This window comes from Rhopalosiphum maidis, chromosome 4 (assembly GCF_003676215.2).
Source record: "Rhopalosiphum maidis isolate BTI-1 chromosome 4, ASM367621v3, whole genome shotgun sequence".
NCBI classification, from domain to species: domain Eukaryota; kingdom Metazoa; phylum Arthropoda; class Insecta; order Hemiptera; family Aphididae; genus Rhopalosiphum; species Rhopalosiphum maidis.
In genome coordinates, this window is record NC_040880.1 from 18,616,452 (window position 1) to 18,638,374 (window position 21,923).

At 26.4% G+C, this 21,923-nt stretch overlaps 1 pseudogene; it reads right to left on the minus strand.

The window, feature by feature from the left end:
- Nucleotides 1-13,594: 13,594 nt before the first annotated feature.
- LOC113548382 lies at nucleotides 13,595-21,684 on the minus strand (annotated as a pseudogene).
- Nucleotides 21,685-21,923: the final 239 nt, after the last annotated feature.

Sequence of the window (21,923 nt, forward strand, 5' to 3'; positions counted from 1 at the left end):
TAAACAGTTACCTATATAAGTACGAGAAAAACTTACCTAGAGTAATTCCAGAAATAAAAAGCTCTCATAAAAGAGTAAGCATTTAAAGTTATATTAAATATTTTTAAATAAATTGATATTATATTAACATTGATGGTATTTTTTTATCAACGAATGAGTTGTAACAAAATACATATAAGTATAGTGTTTACTTAGTTTTCACTAATATTATAATTCTAACTAAAATAAAATCTCATGTATTGTTAATATTATCAGTTATAAATGCTCTAAAAAACTTTTGAACTGTGCTTTTAAATGTACAGTTACAAAGCTAAAAAAAAAACAGTCAACTAAGAATTAAAATATTTTTCTTATCTAAAGAAGAAAACAAAAAATATTTATCTAAATAAATATATTATTATATTATTTTCTATCTAGTATACGTATAATATAGGTCCTATATTTACTTGTATACATTTAGTTTTTATTTTTATAACTTTTAAAAATATCCTTAATGTTTGGTATTTTTATTTTTTATACTTGATAAAAAATAATATGCATTCAAAATTTTTAAATTAAAATTATAGACGATGACAATACAAATTGGTATCGAATCACTTTTTTCCGTATTTACATTCAAGCATATAATAATATTATACCATTCTCTATACATTAAGTCCCAAGCTCTACTAAATATAGTATAAAATTACAGCAGTTTAAATAATATGCGACTCCATACAACTTATATTACCTAAACTATCGGTATTTTAATGCAGAAATATTATTCAAAATAAAAAAATTATTTCTAATAAATAACAGTGTGTTACTGCGTGAATGTGCATTCGATTTAATGTGTATAAAAAATTATAGATTCTTCGGTAGACTGTTGTTGGCTGTCACATACGATACTGTTCAGTATGTAGGAGAACAACAAAAGGAATTCGGACATATTCACAAAATTGTTCTTCGATATTTGTGGGCATGTTATACATAATATTTTTTTTTATTATATGATGTATATTACACTATAAAATGTTGACATAAAAAAAAATCAATCAATATTTGTTTTTATTAAACAAACAGTTTAATAAACAGTTCATTTTGCATTCTGACGTTTTTGTGAATCATTGGCTTGCGTGATTGTTAATGAAGAGAGCGCGATCGTATACAATATATTAATACGCATATATTTTCCCCAGTTACCGGAAAGTATTTGAAATGTAAATTGTGGGATTTTATAGCATCGACAAAGGTGTGTGCCATACCACCGTCTAAGAATGATTGATACTGAGAGCCATGTGCACACGTCATCATCATTCAACCCGTATGATAATTTCAATTTATAATAATAAAACGTATATTTTTACAAATAAGAAATCCATTTAAATAGTTATGAAGGTATATGTAATTAAAAAAAAAAAAAGATTTACCTATGTATAAAAATTTCTCATACCGGTCAGAGACACTAATTATATAAAGAATAAATGTTACATTAATTTATTGAAATCGATCATAAATCAACACAAAGTAAAAATGATTATGAGCAGAACTATTTTTTTTTTGTTTTTATACTTAAATAAAAATTGTGTCTAAAAATCAGTACTTTTCAAACACTATTTTCCTTTTTAAATAATATAGTTAATAAATATTTATTTTATTCGCATTTATAAAAAAAAAAAAAAATATTAATAATATGAAATAATGTTTAAATTATATAACCACATGACTCTAATTTAAATCAGATTATATTTGGCCAGTTTTATGCGGCTCTAAAAAAATTGTTAAATTTTTCTACGTAATTTTATTAATCATTAATATATTAAACATACATCTATTTTTAGTTCTTATAGTTATTCATGCTCACGAAAGCTGTAATAAACCACGGTTAAATAGTTTAATGGTCACCGGTAACCTAACATAAAATAACTATTATAACAGATGCTATAAAAAGTTGTATACCAAATAAGGACAACTGTGGTATAACGTCTTCCTTATTTATTTATTCGTGTTTTACATTTTTACTAGATATGTTATTATAATATATAATCAATATGATTTATCCGATTTTAATAGTATTCGCGAACAAACCGTTACAAAAACATGTAGCGCATTTCGCTCTATGAATGCTTTTCTAAATGAAATTACACGACCAACGTACAAAAGCATTATAATATGAGTACATGATGTCCGCAAATAAGAGCGCCAATTTGGCTAATGAGGTTAAATAATACCATCAACTTGGAAATATCCATAACATCGCAGTCGTCCCGGTCGTTAATATTGCGTTACACCGCATACAGAATACAGATATAATATAACAGCTGTGGACTGTAGTATAAAAAATTTTAATTTCTGAGACGGACCCCTTTCATTGTGCTTTGAATATTAATCGGCCGACGGTTCAACTCTTCAAACAGTTCAAACACAAATCAATGTATTATGAAAAAAAAAAACGGATATATTTTAAAAAATGTAATAATAGTGCGATTACCTGTTTTTAGAATTTTAAAGTTTTATAAAAAATGAAGCATACGTTTTATTTTTTATGATTATCAATACATTTATTGTTTTCAAGATTTTGAATTATTCATTTCTACATCTTAAACAAAGTATGTATAATGTATGGCTTACTGTAATATTTATTATACTATGCGAATATTTTTTTTACAAAAAAAACATACCTATACTTTTAACCTATAATATACATGTGTCTTGAACTCCAGTAAAAATACGAAATCGTAAGAATAGCTACGATAATTAATCCAAAGTTTTAGATTTTTTTAAAAATTGTGTTCAACGATTTTCGCTACGTAACAATATTTTGACAAAAACGTTTTGAAAAATCGAAAAACTACCATTGGTATTCAATTTTACATAGTTTATTGAACAAAACCCACTAAAAATTTTACGTTTAGCAATTGTAGTGTTTTCCAATAAAACAAGAAAAAAACACGTCAACGCTATAAAACCAATAGCTCTTTCGCTGTAACGAAATACACATCTATATGAAACTATAAACCTTCGTAAAGTTAAAGTACAGAACGCACGATATTGAATATTACGCTCAAGATGATTGAAACTGAACGAAATACAGAGAAATTTATAAATTATGATTTAGTAGCAATTTTTAATTTATGCAACAAATATGAAATAATAATGCAATCATACGACATCAGTAGATAATCTAAGTTGCATCTTAAATGTTTTAAATTTATCAAATCGTATAAAGTATTTAAAAAATTCGTTGTTCCTCCCTCACAGATATTTTTTTACACGACTTTTTTCAAAAATATATCAAGCATCAACCATTACGCAATATTTTTTTTCACTGCCTAAAATTGCTGTCGTTAATTTATACCCAGCATTCTAGTGCTGATTGTAAACACTGGACGACGCTATTCATTTTTCATTGTATTCCATTGATCGGTGAAAGTATCATAAACACTGGTTTTCAAACGCTCCTCTTGATTTATTTTGTAGTGTTGTTCTTTGTTCTTTTATATTCTAACTTTCTGAATTATATACATATATCGATAAACATAACATAAAAACACACCGCGGTTAAAATAATTATATTATTTTAAACTGATAGAGCTACGATTTTGTATCGTTTAAGTAAAAAGGTAATTTTAAAACTTTAAATTATCCTTAGCATATATCTTTTTAAAGTTTGATTTTACTTAATATTTATATTAAAGTTTTGACCGTCTGCGAGTCACAAGCAGATCTCGTGTCAAAATCCAAAATACGGTCAGCAAGGTCATGTTATACACAAACTAAAATTTGATAGGTAGCTTAAGACTTTATTACAATTGAAAATATATTTTTAGATTATATCAATTGTTCTGAATGTTAGTTAAAACGAATTTTGTTTGCGACTAATAAAGTCATATCGAGAAAAATCTTTAATTAATTAAAATTGCATTAACTTTAAGACGTTAGTTACTGTGCTACTTTATAATAAATACATATTTTGTATATATAATAAAAAAAAAAAAATGATGACTACTTAAATTTGTTATTCAAACAACATGTAAATCAATAACGTGAGAAATATATTTTTTTGTTCTCCTATTATGCCGCTTTCCCATTAAGCATAAATCATTTTATAACTATAATATAACACGCTATATTTCGATATCATCTCCAAATGAACATTTTTAAAAACAGTATTTATGTATTTTTATATTTAAACGTAACAATGAATATATGATGATTTATAAGTTAGGTGTCCCGTTAAATCCCAGTCTCCCCAATAATGTTTTATTTGTTTTGTGAATTTCCATTATAATTAATGTCAAAAATTCAACAATTATATTATACAATTGTTTAAACTTTCAAGTATGCGATACACTTAGTTATAATCACATGTGATAAATATACTATAATGACAATCTGAAATTATATTATTTTTTTATAAATATTACGAGAATCAATCCATATTATATTATATACTATTCTGAGTAATAGTATATATAATATATACATCTTATTAAGTGTTAAAAATGCTCTAATTTAATTTTGTGATACTTTTTTTTTTAAATTTAAATAACTATTTTGTTTTCAAAAAACTTAGTATATTATATTTATAATAATAATAATCATAATAATATATCGATAAATAAAACAATAATATTACATTTTTGTTTATCTGATCGGTTACCTTACCAACAAAACACCTGTAATATTTCTATTTTTTATGTTTATATTTGATTCATGAAATTTATAATACGTCATAATATATTCGTATGCAAACGCATGATGATTTGAATTAAAATTTTTCTTGTGTGTGTATAGATTATTATAGCCCCCTTAAAATTGCGAACACGTGTTACTTCAACAAAACACGTACGAATTATTATATGGTATAAAGATTCCTTTTACCATAAATATTTTTGAAACGTTTACACTACGAGAAAATCTACACTATATATGAGATATTGTTTTATCTATTCGATTTTTTTTTTTAATGACTATAGTAAACTGCAATACACATGTTATTAAGTTTGTTAAAATTAAAAGATAAATACAATATTGAATAAAATTATGTTTTTAATAAAACAAATTTACGTGGTCCGCAATTAATTTGGAAAATGTATTTTTGTCTTTATCAATGTTTCCAGTAACTGCAACTGCCCTGATACATTAAATTTTGTTACACAATAAGATTATAATAATATTATAATGATATTATGCACATTATTTGCATTATTCATCTAGTATTGCGTGCATTTGTGTACCTAAATTGCTTATTCACTACGCCGTCTTACACGTGTATTTTTAAAATGAAACCGGACGATTACTAATTATTATTATACAGGCTACAGTTTTCATATTAATTATTTTAGTTAGTCAAATGAAAATTGAGATCTTTATACGCTTATCGGCCTTTTTTTATCAGAAGTGTTCAGGAGTGGTTTTTATGAGTACATATACCTATTATATTATTATTAGTAACATCTTGTACACTCTTTAAATATCAGCAATGTGTGTTGATACAATTATTCAACAACTATCCATGAAATTTTCAAAACACATTTTTATTTTATTATTTATGACACGCAATTTACTTTATGCGATAAAACAGTTGGACTAAATCTAATGAAAAACGGTCATATTTACGTAACGATCGTGACACACTTTGCCGTACCATATAGGTTTTTTAAATAATTTTAATAAATTTATAATTTTGCTATGTATGTAACTTTATTTAAAAATTTTATTTCACTCAAAATCAATAAAATACATAATTCTATAGTTTCAGAGTTCTGCTAATGTTAGATTATGCGTATTGCAATTTGTGATCCTAGATGCAAGACGCAAAATATTAGTGGTGTGTTATTTACTATGAATCTCTGCATTTTAAATAAATAACCAATAATTACTGTGTTCAGTTAATGATTTTTATTAGCGTAACTTACTTTCTAACTCGATTATTTATAATATGGTTTAAAATATATTGTTAATAGTTATTAGTAAGAATTATTTTCTAGTACCGATTCATGATTTGATGGTTGTATAGTTAAGTGATATATTTTATCACAGATTTTCTAACAAAAATTTACTAAAATTATTCATTACCAATAAATTTTGTTACTGAAACGCAACGACAACTTCATTATAAAAAATATTAACACGCATATAAAATAATGTACGGTAAAATATTTAATCACCAGGGTAAAATTACTATACAAAATATTTTATTTTTAATTAATAAACAATATCAAATATTATAATTATTTTTCAAATATATTATAATATTATTATACGTATAAGCATACATCTAATCCTGACAGTGTAATACGAGTGCATAATGATATGTAAATCGTGTGGTGTGCAGACGACGAAATATTTTGCGTCCCTTTGTATTCAGTTATGGTAGTGATGTAGGCGCGTTGGCGTTTCCCGAGTTCATACCTCTACTGAAAGAGCTTTACGAATTTTCAGTCTCATATCAGGTTCACGTTAACAACCACGATTTTTAAATGAAATTGAAACCCTAGAAAAATTGAATCAACTGTCTTAAAGTAACATTAAACGAGTGACTGATATTTCTTCGCTAAACGCGTTGCTACATGTCACATAACAACTACGTACGTTCGAATGGTATGTATCAAAGCACGAACGTCGAGTCTAACGAGGTATACGTAGGCGTGAATTGGGTGGACTCAGGAGGGCTTTGGGCTTTTTCAAGAAATTTAAGGTTATTTATTAGAAAACATTATAAAATATAAGACATAATTCCTAATCAGGATATCCGATAACCGGTAGATACCTGTGTTATGTGAACATTTAAGCTTTATGTATAAATTTTGTATTGTAAATTTGTAATAAAATCAAAAATATTGAGCTATACGTTAATATTTTATAACGACAACGATTAAAATGTATGTATTATACGCCGTTAAATAAATAATTTTGAAGTTTTTATATTCATTTTGTATAATAAATGTTACAATAAAATTGTAAAATTTATATGTAGGGGGTGTGGGAGTCGAAGCCCTCCACGAGCCTGTTCAATGTTTATAATTTTAGCCCCCCCCCCCCTTCTAACAATGCAAATTTATGCCTATAATCACGGAACGAGCAAAAAACTTATTACAAAAGTATCAGTATCGATAACATTTAAAACGATGCGTTGTCTTGCCAAATATCGTCTAAAAACGTTCGATTATTATTGCGTCTGCTAAGTCATTATACCTACGTAATGTGCACGAAAACGCAATACTTTTATGGATGCCGATCGTATAATAATAAAATTCAGTCAAACACAACGAAACTGATTTGCAGAAATTCTTCTGTAAATATTACTACATTGTAATTTTGACTTGGTATATTAAACTTTAACTTTAACTCACGTTTCTACTACAATAAAAATTGATGCAAAATTCAAAATCAATATGACGAAACAATTTGGATTTTTATTTTATTTTATTCGTTACTATGAATAAATTGCACACATTCATAAGTATTTTATTACCTATAGTAAAGTTATGTATATAAATACCTATCCATCAATCCATTTTATAATAAAACATTTTAATTTAGCTTAACAATATTCTGTAACATTATAATAATGTAAGTTCGATTTTAACTATTTTCTATAGTTAAAAATATTTTTAGCTACTGATTAAAATATCTATTTCAATAGTTAAATAACTAAATAATAACTTACCTGTGCACGTTTTACTAATACCGATATCATCTGGTTTTTACGTGACTTTAGTAATAACTTTTTGATTTATGATTTTAATATTATTTCAATAGCCACATTCGTTCGGTGTTTGAAATGTTTATTGAATTTGGAGAATAATAGTTTTAAAGTTGAATTTATAATCTCTTGAAAGTGAAAAAATGTTTATTCATTACATTTTAGATTTGTTTACATACTCAGTATCTGTCGTGCTTGTTTATATAAGTATAAATAAATATAAATATCTAAGGCTAATATCAGGTTTAATACATTTTTCAATTTTTACAATATTATATAAGAGAAGTATTTTTCATTAATTTAAATCAATAGTATTGAATTATACATAATTCCGAATTTCTTACATAAATTAAACAAAATAATATGTACATTGTGTTTGCATGATAAACAAACAAAAATAATAATTATTCTTTATAAATATCTGAGTTTTCCACCCTTGTGTAAATAGTTGAGACTTACAATATTTACAAATAACCACTTTAATCAATAATTTTAATGAATTCTGAATGTAAAAAAAAATTGCATTCGGAGATTTTTTAATAACAGGTGGTTACATTATCATTCACATAACTATATAATACCTGACTAAATTACTCAAAATCGATCAAAAATAGTGAATTAATAAAAATATATTCATATCAATGGTTAAAGCTATAAGAACAATACACACTGTTAATACAAAATCATATTTTCTCCCAAATTGACCTCAACAATAATAATATACAATATTTTTATTTGGAAAAATTTAGATTATCTACATAGCCTGTTTGCGCATTTTAATAATAAATTCATTTTTGTATTGAACTGATTTATTTTAAGGAGTTAGTACAAAGTTCAAATGAATTGAGATGTAGATTTTTGTCGTCACTTAAAATAGGTCAAAATAAAAAAATAGCTGACCAACTATAAGCGCGAAAAACTATTATTGATTGCCATTATAAAATAAAATAGATTTTTATATTGAGTAAATAACTTTTTACAATACATATTTTTAAAAATTTAAAAGAATTCTTCAATCATATCATGCATATTTATAAAAATAATATACCCAATAGAAACGCATTTTTAAGTGGTACTTAAAAAAACAACTTTCTACTTATATAATTTTGGTCAAAATATCACATTTCAGTGATTCACGGCAAGCGTGTTTATCGGCTATTGCAACTAACTCAACTAAGACCAAACCATGAGGTTAAAAATGCTTTCAAATACTATAGGTACATCTTAACTTATTGTTTATCATTATAAGATAATAGAATGCAATTCGATAATACTGTAACTATTGTAACTGATGCCAACTTTCGAAAGAGTACTTATACAGTCGTTCATCTCAATGTTTACCAACGTACATTAACAAGTACCCACTATGGACTATAGAGTAAACCACAATTTTATTTATTAGAAACAGTGTAATATAGTGGAGTACCTATGGTAAAATCACTGATGAAAAATAAACCGTCGATTACAGCCAGTTAAAGCATAGTCACATACATTTCTCAGTTTCCTTGAAAAAATGTTTATAGAATTAATAATTTATTGTATTATTAATTATTGCCAATTTTTTACCATGTCAACCATTCGACTTAGTCAACTAGAACACTAAAAACCAATTGACTTTTAGCCATTTGAATTCGTTTAAACGTCCAAATATTCCGCTTTTGGATATCATATAGGTATAATAGGTATATATTAATATTTGTCTTTCATTTGAGTACTTGAAGATAAGTTAAATTCGATTACGAAATTCAAGCGATTTCTCATGATTTTTACACTAACATTTAAGGCGATTTTTTAACGTAATACGTTTATCTACTATTATGGTCATTATTTAAAATGTAGTTTAATTTTTAAACTTCTTGAAATAATTATAGATATAACACTTCATTTATTTATGAAAAATTAATTTTTGTGATTTAAACATTTATGATCGTCCAAATTGTATAATGTTATTTGTCATCTTAAAAGTTACGTAAAAATTATATATATATCATTTTTATATAAACGTTAATCGATAATAATAATAGGTACTCCTACCAATTTTATTTATTTTTAGTTAATATTAAATAGCTGTATTTTATTTTCACCAAGTATAGTGTTTAATAAGACTACCTAGTTCTATGTACATGCGTGTGTCTTTATTCCATTATCCACGTAAAGTTGTTTTTTACTTGCCAGACGAAATAATAACAATAATATCAGACTGTATGATGTGCGTCAATTAAATCTATACTATAAAGTACAATTTATGTTACTTTTTATTAAGGCTGTAAAAAATTTACATAACTTTATAAGATATAATATTATAATATTTGATATCTTTCGTTTTCTTATCGTCACTTTTTTATTTACGAGTGTTAACGTTAGTCGTAACAAATAACACGAATAAATGGCAAATTTTAATCATCCGGTCCCTTGAAGAAAATCGTATAAAATGTGAGTATAGAACGCGTATTATAATATATATCAAAAAAAAAAGCTCAGAAAACATGGCCTAAAAATGTACTGATATTTATAATTTTCAAGCTTTTAATCTACTATGTATTCCTTATTCTATTTGTCTACACTTCCCTTTTTTCTCCTTATTTTTACTTTATACCTTACCTATATACAGTAAGTACCTGTTTGGCCACGATTTTGCTATTATATTACGCTCGGCAGCAGTTTTCTTTTTAGTCAAATTTGAAGCTTGATAATATAATTTCTTAAAAAAGAATTTTATTACCTACTTTTTACAATAACTAATTAGTTTTTAAAATTTGGAGCAAAGCGTGGTGGCTGCACCGGTCATTTTGTTTTTCAGCTTAGCTTTAAGTTCAACTGTCCTACTTAATTATAATATGTGGCAATATAATGTTAATATTTACCAAGATTCAAAATGCCTCTACGAAGAAAACTTCAGCTGAGAACAACGATTTCCATATTTTTAGAGGAACAGAAATAATGAATATATACATATATATATTGTACTATATTAATTTGATTACTGACAGTGTATTGATTTTTTTCCCTTTTACAATGTGGTCAATTATGCGCGTGAAAGATAAGATGAACACATTAAATAATATTATTACTTACCATTATTACTGTGACCCGTAATTATATTTTTAATTGTTCACCATCGAAGAAGATACTCGTTGAAGTAACCACGGAATTTTTGAAACCATATGCATTGTACGCTATAATACAATATAGTAGTTTTGTATTAATTCGTCGACTCCATGACGGTCTGCGTGAGGTATACGTTTTATTATTTTATTATTAGGTTAGGAATGAACCACCAAACGTTTGAATCGTAACACCTGATAGAAATGAATCAGTAAACGGTATCAATACAGCTATACGGTTATCAATGAGATGGAATAATTAAAGTTGTACATAACGATATTGGTTTGCATAATAAAATACGATCTTGCAGCCATTTCGCCATTTTTTAAATTTGCAATCCGAGATTTACAAATTTTAAGTAAATAAACCTCTTTGTAAATATTCTTTCACATTCAAACAATTAATATAAATCCTCAATATGAAATAATAGCGATGGCAAATAATAAAATAATATAAATAATAAATCGAAAACAGAATTTCCTTTGTAAGAAGTAAGTGTTTTTAAATTAAAAACAAATAATAATAATAATATAGAATACATAGAAGTAATATACAAAGTCTTATACAGTGCATTGAACTAGCTGTTGCAGTTTTTTTCTACGCTATTATTAAACGACATTATATATATTATACTAAATAAATCGTTTTTAATAAATTACACTAAAATAAAATAACTAGGAACCATTATACGAATATAGTATGGGAGATTGTTTATTGTTCGTTATTTGTACAAGCCATCAGTCGGCATTTAGGTCACTTGGCTGGAAGCTAAACCCAATATTTACTTAATTCTTGACATATTACATTTATTTCCGGTTACGTAAGCTATTAATATTTATTGATGTTTTATTTAAATTTATATGTTTTAGATACTTTGTGCCTTGTTCTGTGGTAATAAATTAAATCAATATACTTTTTAGTTTGCTAAAAATATGGCATAATATTATGCATAGTGAGTAAATATGGGATTTTTAACAAATCATTACCAAACCTTTATTATACAGCTATTAAACAGATAGTCCCACACTCGGTTATACGACCAAAACTTTTGACCCTGTAGGCAAGCTAACATCTAAAAGCTTATAACATTCAAAATTAACTCTATAGTTTTATAACTTTTTATTAACTTATATAGGAGTATAAAGTTGTAGTCATTCGTTAAAATTGCACCATAATGATACTCTATCTGATAAGTATACGATGATTTTAGAATTATTACAATTATATAAATATCTCAAAAAATAAAGAAAAAAAAATACAAAATTGGTTCTGGGTCAAAATAAAGTGTATGAATAATAATTATTTTCCAAAAAAAATTACTTACTATCACTGTTTAAGTTGGATCTCGTTTTTACAAATATGTAATAACTAATATTGTTAAAACCAGACGACTGTATTTTTCAAAAATATGGATACAATTTTCTTATATTTCTGAACAAATTAGTAATTACATAATAGTTTGATTGAAAATTTAATTCATAATTTTATTGTGCCACCTAAATATTTATTGATGAATTTCGTAAGAAGTTTAAACTTTTATATATATTCGATATTTTTTAATTTAGGTATGAATAACTTATGAAGAACTTTATTGTAATAAAGTTTGTTTACTAAAAAAACAATAAATGTAATATACAGTAAAAACTAAAAAGTATAAATATTTGGTGAAAATGTCAAGTCTCAACAACTGTAATTATTTGTTTTAATTAAAACAAAAAAAAAAAAAAAAAACAAAATAAATTTTGTAAAAAAAATCAGGTTAAGCGAAAAAATAAATGTATATATTTTTATTTTTTTTATCTATATAGTTTAAAAATGCTTCATGTTTCATTATAAAGGTTGTTTTAGATAGAAATTTGATCATTTGGATGTAGTTTATATTTTAAAAAGGTCAAAATTAAAAATTCCCAGTATTTTTATTTATAATCAAAAAAAAAATTAAGAAAAAACGGGAATTTTTACGCAAATCCAATTAAAATAATTGTTTTGTAACCATGGTTACCAAAATGTAGACAATCTTTGCTTCAGAATCTTTTTTCGTCGTATTCGATGGGTTGTCATTGAATTCAAATTTAACAAAATCCAATATAGTGATTTACTCAATAATGAGTTACACTCAACACGACAAAGTAGTGCTCACTATCCAATTTGTTTCTCAATTTTTTTTAAAGATTGGAAATTTTTACTTTAAAGATATCTTCCAAAAGTACCTACTTGATTCAATTTTCTATTAGAAACTTCTCTCGAAGTTGAAACTTAACCCAAACACATTTTTTACAATAAAATCTGTACTTATAGACACTTAAAATAATTACTCCAACCAAAGTCTAAAATGTATATATAATGCTGCATATTATTTTACATTATTAATTATTTTGTTAATTTTAATTTGGAATGTTAATCACTAGTCATCATTACAATATAATATGTTGTTTACCTTCATCTTACGAGTATAAGTAAAGTATCCACACAGTTTTTCTTATATTATAAAGAATATATGTTGAAATATAACTGTATAATTTTCAAAAAAAATAAGTAATAATTAAAAAACTATACAAGGTATATTACCGAATCATTTTACTTAATAATTACTAATGTAGGTTTGTTAGCAAGGATATCTTAAACAACAATTTGTCTAAATATTTTGTAACATTAATATTTGCCAATTTACTTTTTAAATAGATAAACAAACTTAGTTAGAATAGAGGTAATTGCAAAAAATATTTTTCTTACTTTCAAAAATGTATTGTTTAATTCATTTTTAATTATTTCAATTTCAGTTTATTTTATTTGGACATTTTAAAATGAAGCTAAGAAATTAATAACAACAGATTTTAATTTTGCATCACTTTCATCTGTGATTCTTCCATCGTTTGCTATTGTTTCCAGTAATGATTTCTCGGAGGTTCTAAAAATATACAAATTAAGTGATTGTGTATAGTGTATTGTTAGTTAATAGTTACTAAACAATATTTAACATCAAGTACTTTATAGGTTCTAAAAATTCTTTTTCAAAAGTAGTAATTTTAGATGGAATTACTTTATCAAGATATCCTCGTACACCACAATAGATAACAGCGACTTGTTCGTCGAGGTCTATTGGTACTAAGATACAAATTTCGATAGTCAAATAATTAAAATATGTTTTGTATGAAAGTATTGATACATACAATTCATTATTTTATAGTTTCTACCCAGTTTATTTATGATATTTGTTATATGAAAAATACCACCCTGATTATGAATGCTATAAATCTTTCTTTCTTACCATATTGTTCTTGTTTCAACAGTTTAGTCAGGCGAACACCGCGACTCAAAAGATATTGAGTAGATGCATCCAAATTGAGCGAATGCTGCTACTTCGCGATACTGGGCTAATTCCAGTTTCATGGAACCAGTTACCTACAATTCATTAATGTGTTTATTTTTGTATAACAATGAATAAAAATCATCACATTTATTACTAACTTGCTTCATGGCCTTAGTTTGGGCAGCAGAACCGACACGAGACACAGACAGCCCTACGTTAATAGCTGGACGAATACCTTTGTAAAATAATTCAATTTCCAAGAAAATCTGTCCATCAGTGATGGAAATTACGTTAGTTGGAATGTATGCAAATACATCACCAGCTTGAGTTTCAACTATAGGCAAAGCAGTCAAAGATCCACCTCCCATACTATCGCTCATACTTAGCTGCTCGTTCCAAAAGACGAGAATGAAGGTAAAACACATCACCAGAGTAGGCCTCACGATCAGGTGGACGTCTCAACAACAGAGACATCTAAAAAATATAATTATTAAAACAAATTAATTCAAAAAGTTTATACTCGTATATACTTGACGGTAAGCAACAGCTTGTTTAGATAAACCATCAAAGATAATAAGAGCATGTCTGCCATTATCTCTAAAAAATTCACCCATGGTACATCCAGTATATGGGGGGGGGCGAGGTATTGCAAGGCAGCAGCATCGGAAACTGTAGCTGCTATAACGATGGTATACTTCATTGCACCTATGAAAATAATTTGTTTTTTAATGCATAATCTGAGCCAAAATCAAAATTCTATTCCTACTTTCTTATAGATAATTATGCTAACCGGTTTCTGTAAACCTTTTTACAATTTGGGCAACAGTTGATCTCTTTTGTCTGATAGCAACATAGATACAGTATAGTTTCTTTTTTTCGTCTTGGGCATCATTAAATCTCTTTTGGTTGATAATGATATCAATAGCCAAAACAGTTTTCCTAAAAAATGTATAATTTAACTTAAAATATAAGTTATAAGAGTAAAAATTACTAACCCAGTCTGCCTGTCACCGATGATCAATTCTCATTGACCACGTCCAATGGGTACAAGTGAGTCAACAGCCTTAATGCCAGTCTACATAGGTTCTCGTACAGCCTTGCGTGGAATTATACCAGGTGCCTATTTACCCACATGGTATCTAAGTTTAGATGTCAATGGTCCTTTACCATCAATAATATTTCCCAAAGCATCGACCACACATCCAAGTAGATCGTCGCCGACTGGTACATCCACAATAGCACCAGTACGTTTCACAACATCGCCTTCTTTGATTAATGTGTCATTACCGAATACTACAACTCCTATATTGTCATGCTCCAAGTTAAGAGCCATACCCTAATAATGAAAAAAATCATATTATACTAAATTGAATAAAAAATACGATTTTATGATTTTATTATAATATGTTTATTCCATAATATATGAGACTATAAATTTGAAACATTTTAATATTTAATAAAATCAATTCAAACCTTTACCCAGAGGAAAATTCTACCATCTCTTCTGCTTGAACATTTTTTGATTCATAAACACGGGCAATACCGTCACCAATAGTTATAACCCGGCCAGTTTTGTCTAAATTAGCCTATATTAAACATAGTATTACATTACTATTTTTTGTAATTTATATATTTTTAATAATTATTTTATAAATTAAAACAAATTCCAAAATCATCATCATATTCAAAGAAAGAAAAAAAGTACGAGTATCTAATGACATAAAAAAAAAACACACGTTAAATACTGTAAAATTAATGAATGCGTTATTCGACTTAGAAATAAACTTATAAAAATTGTTAAAATTTGTATATTATTATTATTAAAATAATTTGATGTTAACCTGCGTCACCAAAATGATACTCCGATTTAATAAATTATTATGTAATATATTATATCATTATTTTCATTATATTCCATCTGAGGCCCAATGTCCAATATAATGAACAATTATTATAACTACAGTATTAACGATCGAGTCAATTTTCACTTTTGTATTGTAAGGTCCTAATGTCCACTACAGTAAACAGCTGACCAAGTGAACGGTTTTTATTATTCCCAGTAAGATACTGAGGTTCAAATGAAGCCATATTAATCTTAAATTAGTGAGAATAATAATAAATTTAAAAAAAATCAAAATATGTATATTATAATAATTATTGTCCATTATAATGGACATTGATCACGTAGTACTACAGTGTTAAAAACAAATAAGTTAAGCTTCAGTTTATTGATTGAACAATAATAATAAAATTTTCAACAAATGTTCAGACATACGTAATAAAAAAAAAACGCGTAATTTTACTAACTATACAAGTCATAATAAGTCAAGGTTCAAATACTTCATATATTTTTCAAAAAATATGAATAATTTCTGTAAAAAAGCAACCACCATTAAAAATGAATAATGGCTGTTTAATCGTATAAGACTCATATTGAGACATTGTTTTCAATTAAGCGGAAGTAGAGTTTGGTCTCCTAATTTAAAGTACTGGTGCTATATCCAGATAAGTCAGTGGATTTTTTAAATCTATAAATTGAATAAGTATTTTCCAATTTTGTTGTGTTCAAATTTAATATTCAATGAAAAAAAGACAGATTAACTAGTGCAACAATCGATTATATCATATAGTAATATAGTAAATAAAACTAAAAAATTTAAAATGGCAATGAACTGTTTACATACCATTTTATTTAAAAAAAAAGAACTTTGAAGATTGTATTGAGTATTATAAAAAATAATAATTTAGTTAACAGTGAACAATTTCGAGTTTATAAAATGAATACTTTTTAAGTTACAACTAAAAACTAAAATCGTTTGATGAGATATTGTTAATTTTGTTATATAACTTAAACTTCAGACGATACTAACGCGACGCAGTAATAATAACGTACTGGTTACTAATAATATATGGCCGATTTATCCTATATAGGATATAATATATATATATATGTGTTTGTATTTGTGTGTGTATACTATAAATATACATATGTTATATATAGACTGCGGATCATTAATGTATTATTATAATATTGATGCACTATTAATTGTGGTTCAGGCAACGCACATACACAAATATTAATAATAATGATTTTCATGTGCTTGTCAGAAAAAAAATGTCCGTAAAAAAATGTTGATACCTTATATTATGTACATGTTATATGTATTAAGTATTGAGTGCGCCAAACCATTAATTTAATAATATTATTAATTTTTAATGAATTCCCCCGGTTATTTTAAAAAGGTAGGTACTGAAAAATGATGTCTACTTTTAACCCCCAAAAGTACAAACTATATCGAATTTAATACCAGAGACCTCCCATGACTAACAAACCATAAAGTTAATATTTCTAATGATATTTTATTGTAAATTTATATTGCTATTAGTAGTATCAAATAATGCGGTATACTAATTTAATATTTACATTAAACAAATATTAAAAAGTGGTTATTATAATATTATTTTATATTGCTTTATACAATAGTTATTATTACTTATTACTTTTAACTTAGAAGTCAATACCGACGTAGTGGCATCCACTGACGTCACATATATATTTTTTTTTCAATACGTATATTTTTATGCTGGACACAAGTCTTGTCTTGATTCTGTCAATTTTCAGGCCAATCAATTTAAAAAGTTGACCAATTGGGATAATATTGTAGTATCTGAAAAGCTAATTTTCATTCCTTGACAGTAAATTTTTAGGAGTGATTAAAATTTATTTTTGACTCAAAACAATTAAAATGTTGTCGTTACAGAAATCGTCAGTTAGTGGTTGAAATATAATATTTATCACTGTCTTACAATCATTTCAGCATTGTTATATAATATAATAATATATAGGCACATTAATAAGTTTAACGGGAAAACTTTTGATGAAATGCAATGAAAAGTGAATATGTCCCTGCAGACAACCAATTCAAATTCAACGATTGACCTGACAAGCGAAAAATAAAGGGATTTTGAAGAAAGCGAAAATTTAAAATCCAAGTAAATTCGTTTGATGAAGCATAATGCTCTCAAAGCATTACAACAAATATTTCCAATATTGGGATGAAAATCTACATTAACTGTGAAAAATAATACCCAGACAATTCTTTAACGATATTCTCGCTAGAAATGATCCATTTATAGAATACGAAAAATTGAAAGGAGCTTGACGTTTAGTAAATGACATTGACTGACATTTGTTCGCGTTTAATAACAACTCAATTTAGTTCAGCTAATAATAAATAAGTTATTACTAACTTAGATAATCATAGATAAGCTCATTTTGAAGGCGGCATTATGTTGCAGAGTCAATTTTTGAGAAGAGTGTTAAATAAACAACAAAAACTATGAAGTGGCGACTTTGAACAGCTTTATCTTTTATACCATTTATACTATTTACAAATAGGAGAAGGGTTAACCATTATTATTTGTTTAGAATCCAAATTCAAATTTGACAAAAACTATCCACGAGCGGTGATTGATTGAACAGATGTGTACGGCTGAAGTTCAAAAATACAATAACATATGAAAAACATGTAACTTATGTAATTTCTGCGTGTGCTAATAAATACCATGTAAAATGAATTTGACTATTACAATTCTTAAACAAATTATAATATTATGTTACTATCAAAAATATCTATTATAGGTAGGTACTAAGGTATTATATGTTTTCCCATGTCTAACGCGGATAACCGATTGTTACAACTCACATATTACAATGTCGAACCCTGGTCGCAATGAACGGTGTGTACACTGCAGACGTGTTTATTTACTATTCCGACTGTAATTTCTAAACACAATAATAATCTGAGTAATATTATTTATTACACATGTATGATATTTTATGTGCAATGTATATATGCTTATATCGTGTTATAACTTAATATTTGATATTGTGTATGGAAAATGAATGTGTACTAAAGCGTTTACTATTCCGAGAATCAAGTCGTAGCAGGTATCCAACCCTTTTCGAAGAAACGTCTATTGTAGTTTCTAGAGCTTTTATGCAGTGTGTGTGGTAAACTGCGATGACAGGTGGGCTTAGGAACTTAGTTCTAAAACTAAATGCATAATATCTTGTACCCAGACGTGTCGGTAAATACTGTACTGTTTACACGAATATAATAGGTATATATAATGCATTAAAAGCTGTGATTTTTATGTTTTTCACGGTAAAGTGATCCCTAGTTTTGTCGTTTTATGGGCGTTCATTAAATGCAAGAACATGCATACCCAAAACATTTTAAACGAACCAAATTCCGTTATATATATAACAATATTTAGATTTATTAACCTTTTTTTTCTAAATTATTGTAGTTTCCTTTTATCTGAAAATACTACTCAAGTAGTCAGACTGATATTTAGTTACATTTAAATGTCTACTATTCAATGATACTATATTGGAGGCTGTGTGAGGCGATTTATAACCTTACATAAATTGTGCAGTATAGAAGAATATAAAATATTATGGTATTAGTACTTTAACCCATGGCTTCACGGATATTATTCAACTTACTGGCCCTAAATATTGATTGATAAATGTGATTTCCCTCATTATTTATTTACACATGTATAATCACCTACCGACTTGAATTAGCCACCTCTAAAAAATCACAGGCCATGCCCACACTTTGGAAATGACAATAAAATTTTGGACCCAGTCCGAACAATTAATATTATTATTAAAAAAAAAAAAACTTATCGCTTACTTGTACATTTGCAAAATAATTTCAGGATTTCCATTTGATAAGATTGCGAGTCGGTGAAACAACGATATATACTTATTATAATGAAACTGTCACCAATGTTTTCGGAAACGAATTTATTGACTTTTTCACGCTCTAATGTGCAGTCCTTGTGAAATTTAAATGAAGATCAATGCTCGTATGACGAAAGGTTTTTAAAAAAAACGCGTGAAATAATACCATATAGACAGTAGTTTAATGGAGGTTATACGCCGGTAATGGGAGTTTATACCGCATCTATTCACTTTCCGAGTACATAATATTATACATAAGAATAAAATAAAAGTCAATATGTGGCCATATGGCTGTACAGACTCGTATAAGTAAGGATAATCAAGGCTGAAAATACGTTGCTTATAAAATACGCGTAAATAGTATATAATATTATTATCCTACAATATCTTATAATTCAATACAAATGGCTAATTCGAGAACTTATATCATTGATGATCAATCCAAAAATATAAATGTGTAAGTCTAATATCTTCTTTTACGACTGAACATGGATTACCAGTCCTTAAATACAAGTTTATAAATAACGTATTTTTACAAATAAATAATTTTAATGGTAGTATAATATAGCATTTTTAAGTTTAGTATATACATAATAAAATGTAATAAATATATGATGTATACATTAACGAACATAAGTATAAATTGACCACCCACTTTATGTGAGTAGAGCCTTAAATCATACGTGAAAAACCGCGAGTTGATAAATAACCAAAGATCAGTAGAAAAGTTGATGCATGATAAAAATGAGTTAAGCCGTAGTACTTTAAAATAGTTTAATTTTGAAAAAAATATATGTAGCTTAATTCCATATTAAATTTCATTGAAACTGACAAAAACTGTAAAATATTAAAGGTATATTAATCGTTACGCACTATATTGTTTTAACTTTTAAAATAATATAAATACAAAATAATGATCGTTTTTATAATCAATTTTAAAATCTTTTAATTAAACATTGGGATTAAGTATTTTGATATTGTTATTCATTTTTAGTTGAATAGAAAGAGTTCGGGAATAATGGACAGAGCCTCCATAATATCATAGAATATAGAGTGTTAATAATTAAACATATTCCTAAGGACATATTTACGATTTCGCCACTGGATTTAGGTTAAGTACACATACAATATAGTGTCTGCTATACAAAGGACGAAGAGCATGATTTTAATTTATGTTTGTTTTTACTGCCTTAGACTTACACGGAATGAAAACAAATTGTTTAGGTAGCTACATATTATGTCCGTGTAAAGTATAAAAAAATAACCTCATGAACAGTGTACACAAAATACATTTAAGACATGTAAATTAATTGCATCTAAACAAAAAAAAATTGTAGATTCTAAACAGGTACAATTATTATGGTAAATCTTTCGTGAATAGTGAAAACTGATAACTAGGGTGCGGATATGTATGTATATTGTATTTACATATTTGTCGCGAATGATAATATTCGAATGATACCTTTATAGAAATATGTTACAGGACTATCTGATTATTTTAAGCTATGGTTGATATTACATATTTTTACATATTTGATCTTAATTACATATTTTTACATAATTTACTTAAATTACATATTTTTGTTAAATATTCAGCTATTTACAAAATTAATACTTTATCGCCCTTTTATATTATGTGTTTTTATCTTCTCCAGTCCGTATATGTGTGCTAATAATAATCGTGAGTTGCAACTCTCCATATCCACACCACGCGATAATAAATCTAAACTAACCTTGCGATACGCAAACTTCTTTTGAATTAAGTCTTATTGATTTAGGGGTTTTTAAATTTGCTCCTAGAACTTCTATTGACGTAAAAAACATATTGTATCCTAATTGACGTCGATTTACTTTTGACAACCTAAAAAAATATATGATTGTCAATTGTTTTGCTGACGATGAAGAATGTCATAACTCCAATGAATAATTACTTAATTTGAATATATTCCTAATTAACGTTAATAAAATAATAATCTAATGTAGTGTTGTATAATTTATAATTACGTACCTATACACTTATTTTATATTTTTTTTTTCTAGAATAAAATCATTTTTTTTTTCAC